Source organism: Schistocerca serialis, unplaced genomic scaffold (genome assembly GCF_023864345.2).
Source record: "Schistocerca serialis cubense isolate TAMUIC-IGC-003099 unplaced genomic scaffold, iqSchSeri2.2 HiC_scaffold_1393, whole genome shotgun sequence".
In the NCBI taxonomy this organism is placed as follows: Eukaryota; Metazoa; Arthropoda; class Insecta; order Orthoptera; family Acrididae; genus Schistocerca; species Schistocerca serialis.
In genome coordinates, this window is record NW_026047617.1 from 17654609 (window position 1) to 17674717 (window position 20109).

Genomic DNA, 20109 nt, shown 5'->3' on the forward strand with positions numbered 1-20109 from the left:
GTCGGGATTGTGCCTTTTGTATTTAATTCCGATGCAATTTCTGTGTTTCATTGTCAATAAGAAGGTCCAAGGGATACAGTAAACCAGAAGTGAAGCATCGGAATCTATAACTAGAGTCACAGGAATGGTTCAAAACATAGTCAGTAGAAGAGTCGGTCTTCATGTACTTAAGTCGGTATTGTGGCTTTTGTATTTAATTCCGATGCAATTTCTGTGTTTTATCGTCAATAAGAAGGGCCAAGGGATACAGTAAACCTGAAGTGAAGCATCGTAATCTCTAACTAGTGTCACAGGAATGGTTTAAAAATAGTCAGTAAGAAGAGTCAGTCTACATGTACTTAAGTCGGCATTGTGCCTTTTGTATTTAATTCCGATGCAATTTCTGTGTTTCATCGTCAATAAGAAGGTCCAAGGGATACAGTAAACCTGAAGTGAAGCATCGGAATCTATAACTAGTGTCACAGGCATGGTTCAAAACATAATCAGTAAGAATAGTCAGTCTACATGTACTTAAGTCGGCATTTTGCCTTTTGTATTTAATTCCGATGCAATTTCTGTGTTTCATCGTCAATAAGAAGGTCCAAGGGATACAGTAAACCTGAAGTGAAGCATCGGAATGTATAACTAGTGTCACAGGAATGGTTCAAAACATAGTCAGTAAGAAGAGTCAGTCTTCTTGTACTTAAGCCGGCATTGTGCTTTTTCTATTTAGTTCCTATGCAATTTCTGTGTTTCATCGTCAATAAGAAGGTCCAAGGGATACAGTAAACCTGAAGTGAAGCATCGGAATCTATAACTAGTGTCACAGGAATGGTTCAAAGCATAGACAGTATGAAGAGTCAGTCTTCATGTACCTAAGTCGGCATTGTGCCTTTTGTATTTAATTCCGATGCAATTTCTGTGTTTCATCGTCAATAAGAAGGTTCAAGGGACACAGTAAACCTGAAGTGAAGCATCGGAATCTCTAACTAGTGTCACAGGAATGGTTCAAAACATAGTCAGTAAGAAGAGTCAGTCTTCATGTACCTAAGTCGGCATTGTGCCTTTTGTATTTATTTCCGATGCAACTGCTGTGTTTCATCGTTAATAAGTAGGTCCAAGGGATACAGTAAACCTGAAGTGAAGTATCGCAATCTATAACTAGTGTCACAAGAATGGTTCGAAACATAGTCAGTAAGAAGAGTCAGTCTTCTTGTACTTATGTCGGCATTGTGCCTTTTCTATTTAATTCGGATGCAATTTCAGTGTTTCATCGTCAATAAGAAGGTCCAAGGGAAACAGAAAACCTGGAGTGAAGCATCGGAATCTATAACTAGTGTCAATGGAGTGGTACAAAACATAGACAGTAAGTAGAGTCAGTTTTATTGTACTTAAGTCGGAATTGTGCCTTTTGTATTTAATTCCGGTGCAATTTCTGTGTTTCGTCGTCAATAAGAAGCTCAGAGGGCTACAGTAAACCTGAAGTGAAGCATCGGAATCTATAACTAGTGTCACAGGAATGGTTCAAAACATACTCACTTTGAATAGTCAGTCTACATGTACTTAAGTCGGCATTTTGCCTTTTGTATTTAATTCCGATGCAATTTCTGTGTTTCATCGTCACTAAGAGCTTCCAAGGAATACAGTAAACCTGGAGTGAAGCATCGGAATCTATAACTAGTGTCACAGGAATAGTTCAAAACATAGTCAGGAAGAAGAGTCGGTCTTCATGTACTTAAGTCGGCATTTTGCCTTTTGTATTTAATTCCGATGCAATTTCTGTGTTTCATCGTCACTAAGAGGGTCCAAGGAATACAGTAAACCTGGAGTGAAGCATCGGAATCTATAACTAGTGTCACAGGAATAGTTCAAAACATACTCAGTAAGAAGAGACAGTCTTCTTGTTCTTAAGTCGGCATTGTGCCCATTGTATATAATTCCGATGCAATTTCTGTGTTTCATTGTCAATAAGAAGGACCAAGGGATACAGTAAACCTGGAGTGTAGCATTGGAATCTATAACTAGTGTCACAGGAATGGTTCAAACATAGACAGTAAGAAGAGTCAGTCTTCATGTACCTAAGTCGGGATTGTGCCTTTTGTATTTAATTCCGATGCAATTTCTGTGTTTCATTGTCAATAAGAAGGCCCAAGGGATACAGTAAACCAGAAGTGAAGCATCGGAATCTATAACTACAGTCACAGGAATGGTTCAAAACATAGTCAGTAGAAGAGTCGGTCTTCATGTACTTAAGTCGGTATTGTGGCTTTTGTATTTAATTCCGATGCAATTTCTGTGTTTTATCGTCAATAAGAAGGGCCAAGGGATACAGTAAACCTGAAGTGAAGCATCTGAATCTATAACTAGTGTCACAGGAATGGTTTAAAACATAGACAGTATGAAGAGTCAGTCTTCATGTACCTAAGTCGGCATTGTGCCTTTTGTATTTAATTCCGATGCAATTTCTGTGTTTCATCGTCAATAAGAAGGTTCAAGGGACACAGTAAACCTGAAGTGAAGCATCGGAATCTCTAACTAGTGTCACAGGAATGGTTCAAAACATAGTCGGTAAGAAGAGTTAGTCTTCATGTACCTAAGTCGGCATTGTGCCTTTTGTATTTATTTCCGATGCAACTGCTGTGTTTCATCGTCAATAAGAAGGTTCAAGGGATACAGTAAACCTGGAGTGAAGCATCGGAATCTATAACTAGTGTCACAGGAATGGTTCGAAACATAGTCCTAAGAAGAGTCAGTCTTCTTGTCTTTAAGTCGGCCTTGTGCCTTTTGTATTTAATTCCGATGCAATTTCTGTGTTTCATCGTCACTAAGAAGGTCCAAGGAATACAGTAAACCTGGAGTGAAGCATCGGAATCAATAACTAGTGTCACAGGAATAGTTCAAAACATAGACAGTACTTAAGTCGGCATTGTGATTTTTGTATTTAATTCCGATGCAATTTCTGTGCTTCATCGTCAATACGAAGGTCCAAGGGATACAGTAAACCTGAAGTGAAGCATCGGAATCTATAACTAGTGTCACAGGAATGGTTCAAAACATAATCAGTAAGAATAGTCAGTCTACATGTACTTAAGTCGGCATTTTGCCTTTTGTATTTAATTCCGATGCAATTTCTGTGTTTCATCGTCAATAAGAAGGTCCAAGGGATACAGTAAACCTGAAGTGAAGCATCGGAATGTATAACTAGTGTCACAGGAATGGTTCAAAACATAGTCAGTAAGAAGAGTCAGTCTTATTGTACTTAAGCCGGCATTGTGCTTTTTCTATTTAGTTCCTATGCAATTTCTGTGTTTCATCGTCAATAAGAAGGTCCAAGGGATACAGTAAACCTGAAGTGAAGCATCGGAATCTATAACTAGTGTCACAGGAATGGTTCAAAGCATAGACAGTATGAAGAGTCAGTCTTCATGTACCTAAGTCGGCATTGTGCCTTTTGTATTTATTTCCGATGCAACTGCTGTGTTTCATCGTTAATAAGAAGGTCCAAGGGATACAGTAAACCTGAAGTGAAGTATCGCAATCTATAACTAGTGTCACAAGAATGGTTCGAAACATAGTCAGTAAGAAGAGTCAGTCTTCTTGTACTTATGTCGGCATTGTGCCTTTTCTATTTAATTCGGATGCAATTTCAGTGTTTCATCGTCAATAAGAAGGTCCAAGGGATACAGAAAACCTGGAGTGAAGCATCGGAATCTATAACTAGTGTCAATGGAGTGGTACAAAACATAGACAGTAAGAAGAGTCAGTCTTATTGTACTTAAGTCGGAATTGTGCCTTTTGTATTTAATTCCGGTGCAATTTCTGTGTTTCATCGTCAATAAGAAGCTCGGAGGGCTACAGTAAACCTGAAGTGAAGCATCGGAATCTATAACTAGTGTCACAGGAATGGTTCAAAACATACTCAGTTTGAATAGTCAGTCTACATGTACTTATGTCGGCATTTTGCCTTTTGTATTTAATTCCGATGCAATTTCTGTGTTTCATCGTCACTAAGAGCTTCCAAGGAATACAGTAAACCTGGAGTGAAGCATCGGAATCTATAACTAGTGTCACAGGAATAGTTCAAAACATAGTCAGGAAGAAGAGTCGGTCTTCATGTACTTAAGTCGGCATTTTGCCTTTTGTATTTAATTCCGATGCAATTTCTGTGTTTCATCGTCACTAAGAGGGTCCAAGGAATACAGTAAACCTGGAGTGAAGCATCGGAATCTATAACTAGTGTCACAGGAATAGTTCAAAACATACTCAGTAAGAAGAGACAGTCTTCTTGTTCTTAAGTCGGCATTGTGCCCATTGTATATAATTCCGATGCAATTTCTGTGTTTCATTGTCAATAAGAAGGACCAAGGGATACAGTAAACCTGGAGTGTAGCATTGGAATCTATAACTAGTGTCACAGGAATGGTTCAAAACATAGACAGTAAGAAGAGTCAGTCTTCATGTACCTAAGTCGGGATTGTGCCTTTTGTATTTAATTCCGATGCAATTTCTGTGTTTCATTGTCAATAAGAAGGCCCAAGGGATACAGTAAACCAGAAGTGAAGCATCGGAATCTATAACTAGAGTCACAGGAATGGTTCAAAACATAGTCAGTAGAAGAGTCGGTCTTCATGTACTTAAGTCGGTATTGTGGCTTTTGTATTTAATTCCGATGCAATTTCTGTGTTTTATCGTCAATAAGAAGGGCCAAGGGATACAGTAAACCTGAAGTGAAGCATCGGAATCTCTAACTAGTGTCACAGGAATGGTTTAAAGATAGTCAGTAAGAAGAGTCAGTCTACATGTACTTAAGTCGGCATTGTGCCTTTTGTATTTAATTCCGATGCAATTTATGTGTTTCATCGTCAATAAGAAGGTCCAAGGGATACAGTAAACCTGAAGTGAAGCATCTGAATCTATAACTAGTGTCACAGGAATGGTTTAAAACATAGACAGTATGAAGAGTCAGTCTTCATGTACCTAAGTCGGCATTGTGCTTTTGTATTTAATTCCGATGCAATTTCTGTGTTTCATCGTCAATAAGAAGGTTCAAGGGACACAGTAAACCTGAAGTGAAGCATCGGAATCTCTAAGTAGTGTCACAGGAATGGTTCAAAACATAGTCAGTAAGAAGAGTCGGTCTTCATGTACCTAAGTCGGCATTGTGCCTTTTGTATTTATTTCCGATGCAACTGCTGTGTTCCATCGTCAATAAGAAGGTTCAAGGGATACAGTAAACCTGGAGTGAAGCATCGGAATCTATAACTAGTGTCACAGGAATGGTTCGAAACATAGTCCTAAGAAGAGTCAGTCTTCTTGTCTTTAAGTCGGCCTTGTGCCTTTTGTATTTAATTCCGATGCAATTTCTGTGTTTCATCGTCACTAAGAAGGTCCAAGGAATACAGTAAACCTGGAGTGAAGCATCGGAATCAATAACTAGTGTCACAGGAATAGTTCAAAACATAGACAGTACTTAAGTCGGCATTGTGATTTTTGTATTTAATTCCGATGCAATTTCTGTGCTTCATCGTCAATACGAAGGTCCAAGGGATACAGTAAACCTGAAGTGAAGCATCGGAATCTATAACTAGTGTCACAGGAATGGTTCAAAACATAGTCAGGAAGAAGAGTCGGTCTTCATGTACTTAAGTCGGTTTTGTGCCTTTTTAATTTAATTCCGATGCAATTTCTGTGTTTCATCGTAAATAAGAAGGTCCAAGGGATACAGTAAACCTGAAGTGAAGCATCGGAATCTATAACTAGTGTCACAGGAATGGTTCAAAACATACTCAGAAAGAAGAGTCAGTCTTCTTGTACTTAAGCCGGCATTGTGCTTTTTCTATTTAGGTCCTATGCAATTTCAGTGATTCATCGTCAATAAGAAGGTCCAAGGGATACAGTAAACCTGGAGTGAAGCATCGGAATCTATAACTGGTGTCAATGGAATGGTTCAAAACATAGACAGTAAGAAGAGTCTGTCTTCTTGTACTTTAGTCGGCATTGTGCCTTTTGTATTTAATTCCGGTGTAATTTCTGTGTTTCATCGTCAATAAGAAGGTCAGAGGGATACAGTAAACCTGAAGTGAAGCATCGGAATCTATAATTGGTGTCACAGGAATGGTTCAAAGCATAGTCAGTTAGATGAGTCAGTCTTCTTGTCCTTAAGTCGGCATTGTGCCTTTGTATTTAATTCCGATGCAATTTCTGTGTTTCATCGTCAATAAGAAGGGCCAAGGAATATAGTAAACCTGAAGTGAAGCATCGGAATCTATAACTAGTGTCACAGGAATGGTACAAAGCATAGACAGTAAGAAGGTACAGTCTACTAGTACATAAGTCGGCATTGTGCCTTTTGTATTTAATTCCGGTGCAATTTCTGTGTTTCATCGTCAATAAGAAGATCAGAGGGATACAGTAAACCTGAAGTGAAGCATCTGAATCTATAACTAGTGTCACAGGAATGGTTTAAAACATAGACAGTATGAAAAGTCAGTCTTCATGTACCTAAGTCGGCATTGTGCCTTTTGTATTTAATTCCGATGCAATTTCTGTGTTTCATCGTCAATAAGAAGGTTCAAGGGACACAGTAAACCTGAAGTGAAGCATCGGAATCTCTAACTAGTGTCACAGGAATGGTTCAAAACATAGTCGGTAAGAAGAGTTAGTCTTCATGTACCTAAGTCGGCATTGTGCCTTTTGTATTTATTTCCGATGCAACTGCTGTGTTTCATCGTCAATAAGAAGGTTCAAGGGATACAGTAAACCTGGAGTGAAGCATCGGAATCTATAACTAGTGTCACAGGAATGGTTCGAAACATAGTCCTAAGAAGAGTCAGTCTTCTTGTCTTTAAGTCGGCCTTGTGCCTTTTGTATTTAATTCCGATGCAATTTCTGTGTTTCATCGTCACTAAGAAGGTCCAAGGAATACAGTAAACCTGGAGTGAAGCATCGGAATCAATAACTAGTGTCACTGGAATAGTTCAAAACATAGACAGTACTTAAGTCGGCATTGTGATTTTTGTATTTAATTCCGATGCAATTTCTGTGCTTCATCGTCAATACGAAGGTCCAAGGGATACAGTAAACCTGAAGTGAAGCATCGGAATCTATAACTAGTGTCACAGGAATGGTTCAAAACATAATCAGTAAGAATAGTCAGTCTACATGTACTTAAGTCGGCATTTTGCCTTTTGTATTTAATTCCGATGCAATTTCTGTGTTTCATCGTCAATAAGAAGGTCCAAGGGATACAGTAAACCTGAAGTGAAGCATCGGAATGTATAACTAGTGTCACAGGAATGGTTCAAAACATAGTCAGTAAGAAGAGTCAGTCTTCTTGTACTTAAGCCGGCATTGTGCTTTTTCTATTTAGTTCCTATGCAATTTCTGTGTTTCATCGTCAATAAGAAGGTCCAAGGGATACAGTAAACCTGAAGTGAAGCATCGGAATCTATAACTAGTGTCACAGGAATGGTTCAAAGCATAGACAGTATGAAGAGTCAGTCTTCATGTACCTAAGTCGGCATTGTGCCTTTTGTATTTATTTCCGATGCAACTGCTGTGTTTCATCGTTAATAAGAAGGTCCAAGGGATACAGTAAACCTGAAGTGAAGTATCGCAATCTATAACTAGTGTCACAAGAATGGTTCGAAACATAGTCAGTAAGAAGAGTCAGTCTTCTTGTACTTATGTCGGCATTGTGCCTTTTCTATTTAATTCGGATGCAATTTCAGTGTTTCATCGTCAATAAGAAGGTCCAAGGGATACAGAAAACCTGGAGTGAAGCATCGGAATCTATAACTAGTGTCAATGGAGTGGTACAAAACATAGACAGTAAGAAGAGTCAGTCTTATTGTACTTAAGTCGGAATTGTGCCTTTTGTATTTAATTCCGGTGCAATTTCTGTGTTTCATCGTCAATAAGAAGCTCGGAGGGCTACAGTAAACCTGAAGTGAAGCATCGGAATCTATAACTAGTGTCACAGGAATGGTTCAAAACATACTCAGTTTGAATAGTCAGTCTACATGTACTTAAGTCGGCATTTTGCCTTTTGTATTTAATTCCGATGCAATTTCTGTGTTTCATCGTCACTAAGAGCTTCCAAGGAATACAGTAAACCTGGAGTGAAGCATCGGAATCTATAACTAGTGTCACAGGAATAGTTCAAAACATAGTCAGGAAGAAGAGTCGGTCTTCATGTACTTAAGTCGGCATTTTGCCTTTTGTATTTAATTCCGATGCAATTTCTGTGTTTCATCGTCACTAAGAGGGTCCAAGGAATACAGTAAACCTGGAGTGAAGCATCGGAATCTATAACTAGTGTCACAGGAATAGTTCAAAACATACTCAGTAAGAAGAGACAGTCTTCTTGTTCTTAAGTCGGCATTGTGCCCATTGTATATAATTCCGATGCAATTTCTGTGTTTCATTGTCAATAAGAAGGACCAAGGGATACAGTAAACCTGGAGTGTAGCATTGGAATCTATAACTAGTGTCACAGGAATGGTTCAAAACATAGACAGTAAGAAGAGTCAGTCTTCATGTACCTAAGTCGGGATTGTGCCTTTTTTATTTAATTCCGATGCAATTTCTGTGTTTCATTGTCAATAAGAAGGCCCAAGGGATACAGTAAACCAGAAGTGAAGCATCGGAATCTATAACTAGAGTCACAGGAATGGTTCAAAACATAGTCAGTAGAAGAGTCGGTCTTCATGTACTTAAGTCGGTATTGTGGCTTTTGTATTTAATTCCGATGCAATTACTGTGTTTTATCGTCAATAAGAAGGGCCAAGGGATACAGTAAACCTGAAGTGAAGCATCGGAATCTCTAACTAGTGTCACAGGAATGGTTTAAAGATAGTCAGTAAGAAGAGTCAGTCTACATGTACTTAAGTCGGCATTGTGCCTTTTGTATTTAATTCCGATGCAATTTATGTGTTTCATCGTCAATAAGAAGGTCCAAGGGATACAGTAAACCTGAAGTGAAGCATCTGAATCTATAACTAGTGTCACAGGAATGGTTTAAAACATAGACAGTATGAAGAGTCAGTCTTCATGTACCTAAGTCGGCATTGTGCTTTTGTATTTAATTCCGATGCAATTTCTGTGTTTCATCGTCAATAAGAAGGTTCAAGGGACACAGTAAACCTGAAGTGAAGCATCGGAATCTCTAAGTAGTGTCACAGGAATGGTTCAAAACATAGTCAGTAAGAAGAGTCGGTCTTCATGTACCTAAGTCGGCATTGTGCCTTTTGTATTTATTTCCGATGCAACTGCTGTGTTTCATCGTCAATAAGAAGGTTCAAGGGATACAGTAAACCTGGAGTGAAGCATCGGAATCTATAACTAGTGTCACAGGAATGGTTCGAAACATAGTCCTAAGAAGAGTCAGTCTTCTTGTCTTTAAGTCGGCCTTGTGCCTTTTGTATTTAATTCCGATGCAATTTCTGTGTTTCATCGTCACTAAGAAGGTCCAAGGAATACAGTAAACCTGGAGTGAAGCATCGGAATCAATAACTAGTGTCACAGGAATAGTTCAAAACATAGACAGTACTTAAGTCGGCATTGTGATTTTTGTATTTAATTCCGATGCAATTTCTGTGCTTCATCGTCAATACGAAGGTCCAAGGGATACAGTAAACCTGAAGTGAAGCATCGGAATCTATAACTAGTGTCACAGGAATGGTTCAAAACATAGTCAGGAAGAAGAGTCGGTCTTCATGTACTTAAGTCGGTTTTGTGCCTTTTTAATTTAATTCCGATGCAATTTCTGTGTTTCATCGTAAATAAGAAGGTCCAAGGGATACAGTAAACCTGAAGTGAAGCATCGGAATCTATAACTAGTGTCACAGGAATGGTTCAAAACATACTCAGAAAGAAGAGTCAGTCTTCTTGTACTTAAGCCGGCATTGTGCTTTTTCTATTTAGGTCCTATGCAATTTCAGTGATTCATCGTCAATAAGAAGGTCCAAGGGATACAGTAAACCTGGAGTGAAGCATCGGAATCTATAACTGGTGTCAATGGAATGGTTCAAAACATAGACAGTAAGAAGAGTCTGTCTTCTTGTACTTTAGTCGGCATTGTGCCTTTTGTATTTAATTCCGGTGTAATTTCTGTGTTTCATCGTCAATAAGAAGGTCAGAGGGATACAGTAAACCTGAAGTGAAGCATCGGAATCTATAATTGGTGTCACAGGAATGGTTCAAAGCATAGTCAGTTAGATGAGTCAGTCTTCTTGTCCTTAAGTCGGCATTGTGCCTTTGCATTTAATTCCGATGCAATTTCTGTGTTTCATCGTCAATAAGAAGGGCCAAGGAATATAGTAAACCTGAAGTGAAGCATCGGAATCTATAACTAGTGTCACAGGAATGGTACAAAGCATAGACAGTAAGAAGGTACAGTCTACTAGTACATAAGTCGGCATTGTGCCTTTTGTATTTAATTCCGGTGCAATTTCTGTGTTTCATCGTCAATAAGAAGATCAGAGGGATACAGTAAACCAGAAGTGAAGCATCGGAATCTATAACTAGTGTCACAGGAATGGTTCAAAACATAGTCAGTAAGAAGAGTCAGTCTTCTTGTCCTTAAGTCGGCATTGTGCCTTTTGTATTTAATTCCGATGAAGTTTCTGTATTTCATCGTCAATAAGAAGGTCCAAGGGATACATTAAACATGGAGTGAAGCATCGGAATCTGTAACTAGTGTCACAGGAATGTTTCAAAACATAGACAGTAAGAAGATTCAGTCTTCATGTACCTAAGTCGGCATTGGGCCTTTTCTATTTAATTCCGAGCCATTTCTGTGTTTCATTGTCAACAAGAAGGTTCAAGGGACACAGTAAACCTGAAGTGAAGTATCGCAATCTATAACTAGTGTCACAGGAACGGTTCAAAACGTAGTCAGTTAGAAGAGTCAGTCTTCTAGTACTTAAGTCGGCATTTTGCCTTTTGTATTTAATTCCGACGCAATTTCTGTGTTTCATCGTCAACAAGAAGGTCCAAGGGATACAGTAAACCTGAAGTGAAGCATCGGAATCTATAACTAGTGTCACAGGAATGGTTCAAAACATAGACAGTAAGAAGAGTCAGTCTTCTGGTTCTTGAGTCGGCATTGTGCCTTTTGTATTAAATTCCGATGCAATTTCTGTGTTTCATCGTCAATGAGAAGGTCCAAGGGATACAGTAAACCTGGAGGGAAGCATCGGAATCTATAACTAGTGTCACAGGAATGGTTCAAAACATAGACAGTAAGAAGAGTCAGTCTTCTTGTACTTATGTCGGCATTGTGCCTTTTCTATTTAATTCCGATGCAATTTCGGTGTTTCATCGTCAATAAGAAGGTCTGAGGGATACAGTAAACCTGAAGTGAAGTATCGGAATCTATAACTAGTGTCACAGGAATGGTCCAAAACATAGTCAGTAAGAAGAGTCAGTCTTCTTGTACTTTAGTCAGCATTGTGCCCTTTGTATTTAATTCCGATGTAATTTCTGTATTTCATCGTCAATAAGAAGGTCCAAATGATACAGTAAACCTGAAGTGAAGCATCGGAATCTATAACTAGCGTCACAGGAATGGTTCAAAACATACTCAGTAAGAAGAGTCAGTCTTCATGTACTTAAGTCGGCATTGTGCCTTTTGTATTTTATTCCGATGCAATTTCTGTGTTTCATCGTCAATAAGAAGGTCCAAGGGATACAGTAAACCTGAAGTGCAGCATCGGAATGTATAATTAGTGTCACAGGAATGGTTCAAAGCATAGTCAGTAAGATGAGTCAGTCTTCTTGTCCTTAAGTCGGCATTGGGCCTTTGTTTTTAATTCCGATGTAATGTCTGTGTTTTATCGTTAATATGAAGGGCCAAGGGATACAGTAAACCTGGAGTGAACCATCGGAATCTATAACTAGTGTCACAAGAATGGTTCAAAACATAGTCAGTAAGAAGAATCAGTCATCTTGTCCTTAAGTCGGCATTTTGCCTTCTGTATTTAATTCCGATGCAATTTCTGTGTTTCATCGTCAATAAGAAGGTCCAAGGGATACAGTAAACATGCTTTGAAGCCTCGGAATCTATAACTAGTGTCACAGGAATGGTTCAAAACATAGACAATAAGAAGATACAGTCTTTTAGTACTTAAGTCGGCATTGTGCCTTTTGTATTTAATTCCGATGCAATTTCTGTGTTTCATCGTCAATAAGAAGGTCCAAATGATACAGTAAACCTGAAGTGAAGCATCGGAATCTATAACTAGTGTCACAGGAATGGTTCAAACCATAGACAGTAAGAAGGTACAGTCTTATAGTACTGAAGTCGGCATTGTGCCTTTTGTATTTAATTCCGGTGCAATTTCTGTGTTTCATCGTCAATAAGAAGATCAGAGGGATACAGTGAACCTGAAGTGAGGCATCGGAATCTATAACTAGTGTCACAGGAATGTTTCAAAGCATTGTCAGTAAGAAGAGTCAGTCTTCTTGTCCTTGAGTCGGTATTGTGCCTTTTGTATTTAATTCCGGTGCAATTTCTGTGTTTCATCGTCAATAAGAAGATCCAAATGATACAGTAAACCTGAAGTGAAGCATCGGAATCTATAACTAGTGTCACAGGAATGGTTCAAAACATAGACAGTAAGAAGGTGCAGTCTTCTAGTACTTAAGTCGGCATTGTGCCTTTTGTATTTAATTCCGGTGCAATTTCTGTGTTTCATCGTCAATAAGAAGGGCCAAGGGATACAGTAAACCAGAAGTGAAGCATGGGAACCTATAACTAGTGTCACAGGAATGGTTCAAACATAGTCAGTAAGAAGAGTCAGTCTTCTTGTACTTAAGCCGGCGATGTGCTTTTCCTATTTAGTTCCTATGCAATTTCAGTGATTCATCGTCAATAAGAAGGGCCAAGGGATACAGTATACCTGGAGTGAAGCATCGGAATCTATAACTGGTGTCAATGGAATGGTTCAAAACATAGACAGTAAGAAGAGTCAGTTTTCTTGTACTTAAGTCGGCATTGTGCCTTTTGTATTTAATTCCGGTGCAATTTCTGTGTTTCATCGTCAATAAGAAGGTCAGAGGGATACAGTAAACCTGAAGTGAAGCATCGGAATCTATAATTAGTGTCACAGGAATGGTTCAAAGCATAGTCAGTAAGATGAGTCAGTCTTCTTGTCCTTAAGTCGGCATTGTGCCTTTGTATTTAATTCCGATGCAATTTCTGTGTTTCATCGTCAATAAGAAGGTCCAAATGATACAGTAAACCTGAAGTGAATCATCGGAATCTATAACTAGTGTCACAGGAATGGTTCAAAACATAGACAGTAAGAAGGTACAGTCTTCTAGTACTTAAGTCGGCATTGTGCCTTTTGTATTTAATTCCGGTGCAATTTCTGTGTTTCATCGTCAATAAGAAGATCAGAGGGATACAGTAAACCAGTAGTGAAGCATCGGAATCTATAACTAGTGTCACAGGAATGGTTCAAAACATAGTCAGTAAGAAGAGTCAGTCTTCTTGTCCTTAAGTCGGCATTGTGCCTTTTGTATTTAATTCCGATGAAGTTTCTGTATTTCATCGTCAATAAGAAGGTCCAAGGGATACAGTAAACCTGGAGTGAAGCATCGGAATCTGTAACTAGTGTCACAGGAATGGTTCAAATCATAGACAGAATGAAGATTCAGTCTTCATGTACCTAAGTCGGCATTGGGCCTTTTCTATTTAATTCCGATGCCATTTCTGTGTTTCATCGTCAACAAGAAGGTTCAACGGACACAGTAAAAATGAAGTGAAGCATCGGAATCTATAACTAGTTTCACAGGAATGGTTCAAAACGTAGTCAGTAAGAGGAGTAAGTCTTCATGTACCTAAGTCGGCATTGTGCCTTTTGTATTTATTTCCGATGCAACTTCTGTGTTTCATCGTTAATAAGAAGGTCCAAGGGATACAGTAAACCTGAAGTGAAGCATCGGAATCTATAACTAGTGTCACAGGAATGGTTCAAAACATAGTCAGTAAGAAGAGTCAGTCCTCTTGTAGTTAAGTCGGCATTGTGCCTTTTATATTTAATTCCGATGCAATTTCAGTGTTTCATCGTCAATAAGAAGGTCAGAGGGATACAGTTAACCTCAAGTAAAGCAGCGGAATCTATAACTAGTGTCACAGGAATGGTTCAAAACATAGTCAGTAAGAAGAGTCAGTTTTCTTGTTCTTGAGTCGGCATTGTGCCTTTTGTATTAAATTCCGATGCAATTTCTGTGTTTCATCGTCAATGAGAAGGTCCAAGGGATACAGTAAACCTGGAGGGAAGCATCGGAATCTATAACTAGTGTCACAGGAATGGTTCAAAACATAGACAGTAAGAAAAGTCAGTCTTCTTGTACTTATGTCGGCATTGTGCCTTTTCTATTTAATTCCGATGCAATTTCGGTGTTTCATCGTCAATAAGGAAGTCTGTGGGATACAGTAAACCAGAAGTGAAGCATCGAAATCTATGACTAGTGTCACAGGAATGGTTCAAATCATAGTCAGTAAGAAGAGTCAGTCTTCTTGTCCTTAAGTCGGCATTGAGCCTTTTGTATATAATTCCGATGCAATTTCTGTGTTTCATTGGCAATAAGAAGGACCAAGGGATACAGTAAACCTGGAGTGTAGCATTGGAATCTATAACTAGTGTCACAGGAATGGTTAAAACATAGTCAGTGAGAAGAGTCAGTCTTCATTTACCTAAGTCGGCATTGTGCCTTTTGTGTTTAATTCCGATGCAATTTCTGTGTTTCATCGTCAATAAGAAGGTTCAAGGGACACAGTCAACCTGAAGTGAAGCATCGGAATCTCTAACTAGCGTCACAGGAATGGTTCAAAACATAGTCAGTAAGAAGAGTCAGTCTTCATGTACCTAAGTCGGCATTGTGCCTTTTCTATTTAATTCCGATGCAACTTCTGTGTTTCATCGTCAATAAGAAGGTCCAAGGGATACAGTAAACCTGAAGTGAAGCATCGCAATCTATAACTAGTGTAACAGGAATGGTTCAAAACATAGTCAGTAAGAAGAGTCAGTCTTCTTGTAATTAAGTCGGCATTCTGCCTTTTCAATTTATTCCGATGCAATTTCAGTGTTTCATCGTCAATAAGAAGGTCCAAGGGATACAGTAAACCTTAAGTGTAGCATTGGAATCTATAACTAGTGTCACAGGAATGGCTAAAACATAGACAGTGAGAAGAGTCAGTCTTCATGTACCTAAGTCGGCATTGTGCCTTTTGTATTTAATTCCGATGCAATTTCTGTGTTTCATCGTCAATGAGAAGGTCCAAGGAATACAGTAGACCTGGAGTGAAGCATCGGAATCTATAACTAGTGTCACAGGAATAGTTCAAAACATAGAGAGTACTTAAGTCGGCATTGTGGCTTTTTAATTTAATTCCGATGCAATTTCTGTGTTTCATCGTCAATAAGAAGGTTCCGTGGGATACAGTAAACCTGAAGTGAAGCATCGGAATGTATAACTAGTGTCATAGGAATGGTTCAAAACATATTCAGTAAGAAGAGTCGGTCTTCATGTACCTACGTCGGTATTGTGCCTTTTGTATTTAATTCCGATGCAATTTCTGTGTTTCATCGTCAATAAGAAGGGCCAAGGGTTACAGTAAACATGCTTTGAAGCATCGGAATCTATAACTAGTGTCACAGGAATGGTTCAAAACATAGTCAGTAAGAAGAGTCAGTCTTCTTGTCCTTAAGTCGGCATTGTGCCTTTTGTATTTTATTCCGATTCACTTTCTGTGTTTCATCGTCAATAAGAAGGTCCAAGGGTTACAGTAAACATGCTTTGAAGCATCGGAATCTATAACTAGTGTCACAGGAATGGTTCAAAACGTAGACAGTAAGAAGGTACAGTCATCTAGTACTTACGTCGGCATTGTGCCTTTTGTATTTAATTCCGGTGCAATTTCTGTGTTTCATCGTCAATAAGAAGATCCAAATGATACAGTAAACCTGAAGTGAAGCATCGGAATCTATAACTAGTGTCACAGGAATGGTTCAAAACATAGACAGTAAGAAGGTGCAGTCTTCTAGTACTTAAGTCGGCATTGTGCCTTTTGTATTTAATTCCGGTGCTATTTCTGTGTTTCATCGTCAATAAGAAGATCAGAGGGATACAGTAAACCAGAAGTGAAGCATGGGAATCTATAACTAGTGTCACAAGAATGGTTCAAAACATAGTCAGTAAGAAGAGTCAGTCTTCTTGTACTTCAGCCGGCATTGTGCTTTTTCTATTTAGTTCCTATGCAATTTCAGTGATTCATCGTCAATAAGAAGGGCCAAGGGATACAGTAAACCGGGAGTGAAGCATCGGTATCTATAACTGGTGTCAATGGAATGGTTCAAAACATAGACAGTAAGAAGAGTCAGTTTTCTTGTACTTAAGTCGGCATTGTGCCTTTTGTATTTAATTCCGGTGCAATTTCTTTGTTTCAAAGTCAATAAGAAGGTAAGAGGGATACAGTAAACCTGAAGTGAAGCATCGGAATCTATAACTAGTGTCACAGGAATGGTTCAAAACATAGTCAGTAAGAAGAGTCAGTCTTCTTGTACTTAAGTCGGCATTGTGCCTTTTCTATTTAATTCCGATGCAATTTCAGTGTTTCATCGTCAATAAGAAGGTCAGAGGGATACAGTAAAAATGAAGTGAAGCATCGGAATATATAACTAGTGTCACAGGAATGGTTCAAAACATAGTCAGTAAGAAGAGTCAGTCTTTTTGTACTTATGTAGACATTGTGCCTTTTCTATTTAATTCCGATGTAATTTCTGTATTTCATCGTCAATAAGAAGGTCCAAATGATACAGTAAACCTGAAGTGAAGCATCGTAATCTATAACTAGTGTCACAGGAGTGGCTCAAAACGTAGACAGTAAGAAGAGTCAGTCATCTTCTACTTAAGTCGGTATTGTGCCTTTTGTATTTAATTCCAATGCAATTTGTGTGTTTCATCGTCAATAAGGTCAGTGGGATACAGTAAACCTAGAGTTAAGCATCGGAAACTATAACTAGTGTCACAGGAACGGTTCAAAACATAGTCAGTAAGAAGAGTCAGTCTTCTAGTACTTAAGTTGGCATTGTGCCATTTGTATTTAATTCCGACGCAATTTCTGTGTTTCATCGTCAACAAGAAGGTCCAAGGGATACAGTAAACCTGAAGTGAAGCATCGGAATCTATAACTAGTGTCACAGGAATGGTTCAAAACATAGACAGTAAGAAGAGTCAGTCTTCTTGTTCTTGAGTCGGCATTGTGCCTTTTGTATTAAATTCCGATGCAATTTCTGTGTTTCATCGTCAATGAGAAGGTCCAAGGGATACAGTAAACCTGGAGGGATGCATCGGAATCTATAACTAGTGTCACAGGAATGGCTCAAAACATAGACAGTAAGAAGAGTCAGTCCTCTTGTACTTAAGTCGGTATTGTGCCTTTTGTATTAAATTCCGATGCAATTTCTGTGTTTCATCGTCAATAAGAAGGTCCAAGGGTTACAGTACACATGGAGTGAAGCATCGGAATCTATAACTAGTGTCAGAGGAATGGTTCAAAGCAAAATCAGTAAGAAGAGTCAGTCTTCTTGTCCTTTAGTCGGCCTTCTGCCTTTTGTATTTAATTCCGATGCAATTTCTGTGTTTCATCGGCAATAAGAAGGTCCAAGGTATACAGTAATCCTGGAGTGAAGCATCGGAATCTATAACTAGTGTCACAGGAGTGGATCAAAACATAGACAGTACTTAAGTCGGCATTGAGCCTTTTGTACTTAATTCCGATGGAATTTCTATGTTTCATCGTCAATAAGAAGGTCCAAGGGATACAATAAACCTGAAGTGAAGCATCGGAATCTATAACTAGTGTCACAGGAATTGTTCGAAACATAGTCAGTAAGAAGGGTCGGTCTTCATGTACTTAAGTCGGCATTGTGCCTCTTGTACTTAATTCCGATGAAATTTCTGTGTTTCATCGTCAATAAGAAGGTCCAAGGGATACAGTAAACCTGAAGTGAAGCATCGGAATCTATAACTAGTGTCACAGGAATGGTTCAAAACATAGACAGTAAGAAGATACAGTCTTCTTTTACTTAAGTTGGCATTGTGCCTTTTGTATTTAATTCCGATGCAATTTCTGTGTTTCATCGTCAATAAGAAGGTCCAAGGGATACAGTAAACCTGAAGTGAAGCATCGGAATCTATAACTAGTGTCACAGAAATGGTACAAAACATTGTCAGTAAGAAGAGTCAGTCTTCTTGTACTTAAGTCGACATTGTGCCTTTTGTATTTAATTCCGACGCAATTTCTGTGTATCATCGCCAATAAGAATGTCCAAGGGATACAGTAAACCTGGAGGGATGCATCGGAATCTATAACTAGTGTCACAGGAATGGTTCAAAACATAGACAGTAAGAAGAGTCAGTCTTCTTGTACTTATGTCGGCATTGTGCCTTTTCTATTTAATTCCGATGCAATTTCGGTGTTTCATCGTCAATAAGAAGGTCTGTGGGATACAGTAAACCTGAAGTTAAGTATCGGAATCTATAACTAGTGTCACAGGAATGGTCCAAAACATAGTCAGTAAGAAGATTCAGTCTTTTTGTACTTAAGTCGGCATTGTGCCTTTTGTATTTAATTCCGATGTAATTTCTGTATTTCATCGTCAATAAGAAGGTCCAAATGATACAGTAAACCTGAAGTGAAGCAACAGAATCTATAACTAGTTTCACAGGAATGGCTCAAAACATAGACAGTAAGAAGATTCAGTCCTCTTGTACTTAAGTCGGTATTGTGCCTTTTGTATTTAATTCCGATGCAATTTCAGTGTTTCATGGTCAATAAGGTCAGAGGGATACAGTAAACCAGAAGTGAAGCATCGGAATCTCTAACTAGTGTCACAGGAATGGTTCAAAACATATTCAGTAAGAAGAGTCAGTCTTCATGTACCTAAGTCGGCATTGTGCCTTTTTTATTTAATTCCGATGCAACTTCTGTGTTTCATCGTCAATAAGAAGGTCAAGGGATACAGTAAACTTGAAGTGAAGCATCGCAATCTATAACTAGTGTCACAGGAATGGTTCAAAACATAGTCAGTAAGAAGAGTCAGTCTTCTTGTACTTAAGTCGGCATTGTGCCTTTTCTATTTAATTCCGATGCAATTTCAGTGTTTCATCGTCAATAAGAAGGTCCAAGGGATACAGTAAACCTGGAGTGTAGCATTGGAATCTATAACTAGTGTCACAGGAATGGCTAAAACATAGACAGTGAGAAGAGTCTGTCTTCATGTACCTAAGTCGGCATTGTGCCTTTTGTATTTAATTCCGATGCAATTTCTGTGTTTCATCGTCAATGAGAAGGTCCAAGCAATACAGTAGACCTGGAGTGAAGCATCGGAATCTATAACTAGTGTCACAGGAATAGTTCAAAACATACAGAGTACTTAAGTCGGCATTGTGGCTTTTTAATTTAATTTCGATGCAATTTCTGTGTTTCATCGTCAATAAGAAGGTCCAAGGGATACAGTAAACCTGAAGTGAAACATCGGAATGTATAACTAGTGTCATAGGAATGGTTCAAAACATTGTCAGTAAGAAGAGTCGGTCTTCATGTACCTAAGTCGGTATTGTGCCTTTTGTATTTAATTCCGATGCAATTTCTGTGTTTCATCGTCAATAAGAAGGTGCAAGGGATACAGTAAATCTGAAGTGAAGCATCGGAATCTATAACTAGCGTCACAGGAATGGTTCATAACATACTCAGTAAGAAGACTCAGTCTTCATGTACTTAAGTCGGCATTGTGCCTTTTGTATTTTATTCCGATGCAATTTCTGTGTTTCATCGTCAATAAGAAGGTCCAAGGGATACAGTAAACCTGAAGTGAAGCATCGGAATGTATAACTAGTGTCACAGCAATGGTTCAAAACATAGTCAGTAAGAAGAGTCAGTCTTCTTGTACTTAAGCCGGCATTGTGCCTTTTCTATTTAATTCCGTTGCAATTTCAGTGATTCATCGTCAATAAGAAGGTCCAAGGGATACAGTAAACTTGGAGTGAAGCATCGGAATCTATAACTGGTGTCACTGGAATGGTTCAAAACATAGACAGTAAGAAGAGTCAGTCATC